General features: G+C 38.5%; 1 long non-coding RNA gene across 1 annotated transcript; it reads left to right on the forward strand.

Annotated features, from left to right (window-relative positions):
• The first annotated feature begins 942 nt into the window (after positions 1-942).
• LOC106818420 lies at positions 943-5,034 on the forward strand. Its single transcript, XR_001395214.1, has 3 exons — positions 943-987; positions 1,497-1,599; positions 4,965-5,034. It is a non-coding gene; the product is annotated as an uncharacterized LOC106818420 (long non-coding RNA).
• Positions 5,035-5,719: the final 685 nt, after the last annotated feature.

A 5,719-nucleotide genomic window follows, 5' to 3' on the forward strand; every position in this document is an offset into this window, starting at 1 on the left:
TAATATCTCATAATATAACACGAGTAAGCAATGCCTCATGATTTGTATTAATTCAATTCAATTTTAATTTAATCACTTTATTTACATTTATGGCAATTAATTACATTTTGACGGTATTATATCGGTTAAACAGATTAACGGTTAGCAATTTAATAGGTGTTTTATGTTTTATATCAATTTTATTTAGTGTTATTTCTTAACACTAAATAAATCGAAATGATGGGAGGGGGCGAAATGACAATTCAGTCTCATTCAGACACACAACCTCATCGCATACACGTCGCTCTGCACTTGTAAACTAAAAGACGTAGAGAATATATATTTGTTGTTTGCGCACAACAGCGTGCGTGCGGTGAGCTTGTGTGTTGCAAAGGAGCATTTGAACAGTATTTACAGGAAATTATTGTTAATATTAGACGAAATAATGTGGAAAAACGTGAGGACTTTGGTACTAGTAAATACATTTCGTGTTTATTTAATTATTACCAATGTGTGGTGTGAACGAAACCGTGTGATTTATTATATATCTACCTTGTCTTCACTTCGAGAGTCACGTTTCTATCCTATAATACATGCCACACATTTACTTAACAAGATTTACCCGTGGAAGCTATCTTTTATAAATACATATAGCGTAGATAGATAAATAGGAGCATGATTATTGAGCTCTATGTGATCGCAAGAATTTCACGATTCAGTGATAAATATTTGGAGGGTATTATGGTATAGTCTGTAGGTATCTGACGCACAGATTTAATCTATAGAGTTATGTACCATGACATGCTACATCTTTACAATGCATCATAGGAAGTACATTAATTAGTTTACTATGCGATAAACCAATTTATCTACGAATCGATGGATGTATCTGGGCAAGCCTTGCTGCTTGGAGTTTAGTACACATATTTCCAACCAGAGGGCGGAACCAGTAGCAATCTAACCACTTGCTGGAGCAGCGCAGACGTTTGACCGTATAAATTCCAACGTGTAAATTCGTTACTGTTTTTATCGGAGCAGTTAGTTAATTAGTATTCATATCCTAGAAAAGTAATTAAGCCACGTACTGACCCCCTTCATCGCACATTCTGTCGGTGTAGTTATTTTTATGAGAGCCCAATGTAATTAATAGAACAGCTGATGTATTTATAAGTAGACATGATTGCATAAAAATTTTTCTTCAGGTTCGTCCATTGGCGTGTCTGACCATCCATAGGTCTGACAAAAATTGATTGTTGGTTCAAACTTTAGCTGATCGTGTTGTAACTTGTCTGTACGCGTTACCGAGAAGGGACGAGTTTCATTAGCATAATTGCCAACTATACGCATCCTGACTGACCGTTGCAAGCCCATCTGAGTTTTACGCCATATGAAACTGTTATTACTACAGACATTTCCGCCACGTACTGACCCCCTTCGTCACACATTCTGTCGGTGTAGTTATTTTTATGAGAGCCCAATGTAAATCAATTATCATGTGAATTATAGATACATTGCAGATTTTAGTTACCAATTGGGATCGACTCAGCACACATATATTAGAGACAAACACCTACAGTACAGTACGTACGCAGGAGTGAGTGACATTCCCGTGGCATTTAGGTAAGCTTTCTATATTTTTTTCCATGTATGTATAGGTATAAGTCATAACTATTACAATTAAGATGACAAATAGGCTCACATGTGCATTTCAAGTTAGAAAACACATTTTACAGTATAACGTTTCTTCATGATTACTTGGTATAGTAAGTCTACTCTAAGTCAGTGTTGGTGAATAACAGTTCTACTGTCTAAGTGCTTCTGATAAATAATTTCAAATGGAATAAGTCACATAAGCGTGACCAACAAGATTAGAGATGTATGCACATATCATTATGTGCTAGAAATGTGATTCGGCTTGGATAGTCTTTGGGGACGATGATTCATGTGCCATCAATGCAGCCACGGACTGATGCTGATGCCTACAACACATGACAGTTTATTAGTAGTTTTATGTAGGCAAGCCTGCTACTTTAGGAAAACCAGCTAAAGTTACACTGCGAGAAAGAGTAAATATTTAATTTTCCCGTAGCAGTCAAGGTGTATTAATTCCTCTGGGTGCCGGTAATGCTTGTAAATAAATTGAGAAATAAATATTAATTAGTGATGATTTACAGCACATTATTTGCATTTAGGGGCTGCATTCCGTGCGATGAGAATGTACACATATGAATTATATATGGTGTATAATACTGATTCCCTTAAAAACTCTCTATGGCGGTGAACTGTCACATCTCTGTTTCATTTGCAAATATTCAAAAACGTGTAATAACTTTTATAGGCATAATTATATATGAAATATACATGAAGTAATGAATTTATGCTACAAAAATCTATATCTGCTGGTTATTCCCAATTCCAGCATGCAGTTTCAACTGGAAGCATCATTATAAAATTGATTTTATCAGTTTTTTATTTTATCATAAGTTTAATGTGCATTGCTGTGGTTTAATGGGCTTTATATATAACTATATGAATGAGCGCTATACTGTAAAAACAATGCAGTGTCGTACTTTGTGTAGGAATCCGTAATATACTGTAGAAACTACTAAATGTCATAGCGTGCTTGTAGAGAACTACAGGCTAGCATGTGCAGGCGGGCATATACTTGAGGCAAGCACCTTGTCCATGGGGGACGCAGTCCACAATATAATGGGCATTGTCCACAGGTGGTCCCTCACACACGCCTTTGTCAGCCACCAACATTGTATCGACCAACCATAGACACTCGCCTTCGAGAAAACCCACGAAGCTTTTTACCTGGGTTACGATAAATCTGGTAATCCGCGAGTCGCATTGTGGACCACCGGCCGATTGCTTTTTTTCCCTCTAAGTAATTTTTTACCTGTGACAGGGCCAGAGAATCGCTGTGGTGAACACCCTCTCCAGTCGATCGCTCGCATGACCGTTGCGGATTAAGTCTTCTCAGGCCTTTACTGCATCGCTAGAGGCTATGTTTAATTTTTTAGGTGCAGTGGCCCTGCGTGGGACATTCTCGGGTGACCCTGGTTATAGCCAGTGAGCATGTAAACCACCTAATTTCCCAGTTGCCTGTTGCCGGCAAAAAAATGTTACTACGGATACTAATATACAGTCAACATGTATATAAGGGGTACTCAACAGAAATGCCAGAAGTGACCATAAAGTTTACAGGCAGATTATGCTGTATAACTGCTGCTCAAGTGAAAAGCCGAAAGTGTCCTTTATAGACAGTTAATTGGCCGTTGTTTTGAGGTGGTTTCACTGCATAACCGTAAAGGTATAATTTATGCAAAAACTGTCCTTGATAGACAGATGTTGGTTAAAGCAGGGTTGACTGTATACGGATGTCTGATATCTGTTGGCAACTCATAACTCCGGCCCAGTCCACCAGTACATCTACTGTTATGTGACCAGGAGTGTATAATATTTTTTTCTATATCTATATGTGACCCGCTCCAGCATAATACGGACTAAGTCGCAAGTCATTGTTTTGAGTAATGAGAACGCACACATGTCAATGCTGAAAATGGCCTACCTGGACAAAAATGAGATTTTTTACAAAAATAAGTTCCTAAGTGCATATTTAATCCGGATATATAGGTTCAGATAACTCTAGATTATTATGGTCATTTTTAATTAAAAAAAGAAAAGAAAAAAAGCTGCATATTCTGGAATAAGTCGGTTTCCGATCTTCAAATTGCTGTAGATCGGTCAATTCTTTAGATATAGCCAAATATTATATATCATTTTAAAGGTAATTAAATGATCTATTCAGATATGCACATAACTCAATTTGTAGAATTTCCTACTTAATCCTGGTTTTGCTGGAGCTGGTCACATATATATAATAGATTAATATTATATCTATAATAATATCTATATCTCTATTTATGTATATAGTGTATAATCTCTCTATATATATAGTGTATAATCTCTCTCTCTCTCTCTCTCTCTATATATATATATATATATATATATAATATATGAATATTATAGCTATCTATTTATATAATATCTCTATATAATATATTATGCACTGCTGTTGTGATATTGCATGGGAAGCAGCTACCACGTGTCTAGGGGTTGTTGTCTTTATCTGGTAGTCATGTTCTAGAGGCTTCACTCAGCCAGAGATGAATATATATATGTGAGCTTCCGTACTTTCTCAGCTGCTCTTAATTCGGGCCACGCTGATCATTGCAGAAGCTGCTGTTTATAAACAAAGCTGTCCGGGTGGTCAAACCCAGCAATTCCATGCTGACCCTCTGCTGTTGCTGAAAAGCTGCACTTGCCTGTGGTGGCTTATGTAAATAAATAATATAAAACCTTGGTAAAAGTGCGCGTAAAAGCATCACCGAATCGCTACACTGCTAACAATGGTCGAAATAAATATAAAAACCTTGGTAAAAGCCCTCATAAACTCGCCGAATCGCTACACTGACAATGGCCGAGGCGCTAAAAAGCTGCACGTAAAAATGCTGTACATGCGGTGACTTTCTAGCTCGCATGGAAGGGCGCGTGGGTGGCATGTGTAGGCATGTCCCTGTGTAGGTGGGTGCTTATGTACGCGTATATAATGGCAGGCTCTATGTCCCGTGTAGCATGAAATTGCTGTCTCAAACCCTCGCATCACACCTCTGTTTAGCCTCTAGAACATGTCTCCCCTGATCAGTATTCTAGACATCACCTCGCGCTCTTCTCGCGTTAAAACTTAATTAACATTGATGAAAGTTTCGCTTCGCCGTAACTTTGCACGCTCGCTCACCATCAGTACAGCTGCGTTTTAACGCGATACATGCGGTGTTACTGTTACACTCTCGTGTATCAGTTCCTGTACTACTTATTCTAATAACTATTGACAAATCCCAGGCACACTGTCATGTGTAGCTGCTAATGCACTACTGTGTGTTTCATGAATTACTTATTCGGTGTTTCTATTTGTTCAGGTTCTAGAAGTAAGGAGCCTTCTCCCTCGGAGTGAGCTGTATAGACGAGTGTTTTGGCATAGGTAAGTCAAAATGATTGTGGAAGTCAATTTGCATGGCATTGTTCATTGCAGTATATTGTTCTATCGTTTGGCACTGAATTGCCCAAACCTCTTGTGTACATTGCATAATAGTCTAGGTATTGTGTATATATCTGTATGGCTACGCATGTATATCTGCGTGTACTTGTAAGAACATACAATCTGATTGCAGCTATATAAGTTGCTCTATCAATGTGCATACACGCTGTAAGCTCATTATTGCAGACTTGTGTGTACATGGGAATAGAGTCAGCAGACTGCGTCTACCCCAAGCGTCTGTGGGAATAAGTTTCCTTAGATGCTGCGAGACTGCATAAAAACTGGCTCATGTTCTTCGACTTGGTTTTTCATAAATCGTGTGCCAGAAGCGCTTACGTTATTGTACCGCGTATGTGTGCGTGCGTGCGTGCGTGCGTGAGTGCGTGTGAGAGAAAATAGGCGAACGTGTTTGTTTACGTTAGCGCTGAGCACGGGAGATACACGTAGTTACATGCGTAACTCGTGAATCTACATTTCACTGTTTAAACACGCTCAAGGCAGCAAACGGAATCCTTCTTTATCATGTTTCCATAATTGCGCGCATGTACATAAGATTCTCTCGCTCACACCCCTTATGCACTTATACATGTATATACACATATACATGTCACTCTGCCCCGGTCGGCTTTAATTCCT

This window comes from Priapulus caudatus, unplaced genomic scaffold (genome assembly GCF_000485595.1).
Source record: "Priapulus caudatus unplaced genomic scaffold, Priapulus_caudatus-5.0.1 Scaffold2228, whole genome shotgun sequence".
Taxonomy (NCBI): Eukaryota; Metazoa; Priapulida; class Priapulimorpha; order Priapulimorphida; family Priapulidae; genus Priapulus; species Priapulus caudatus.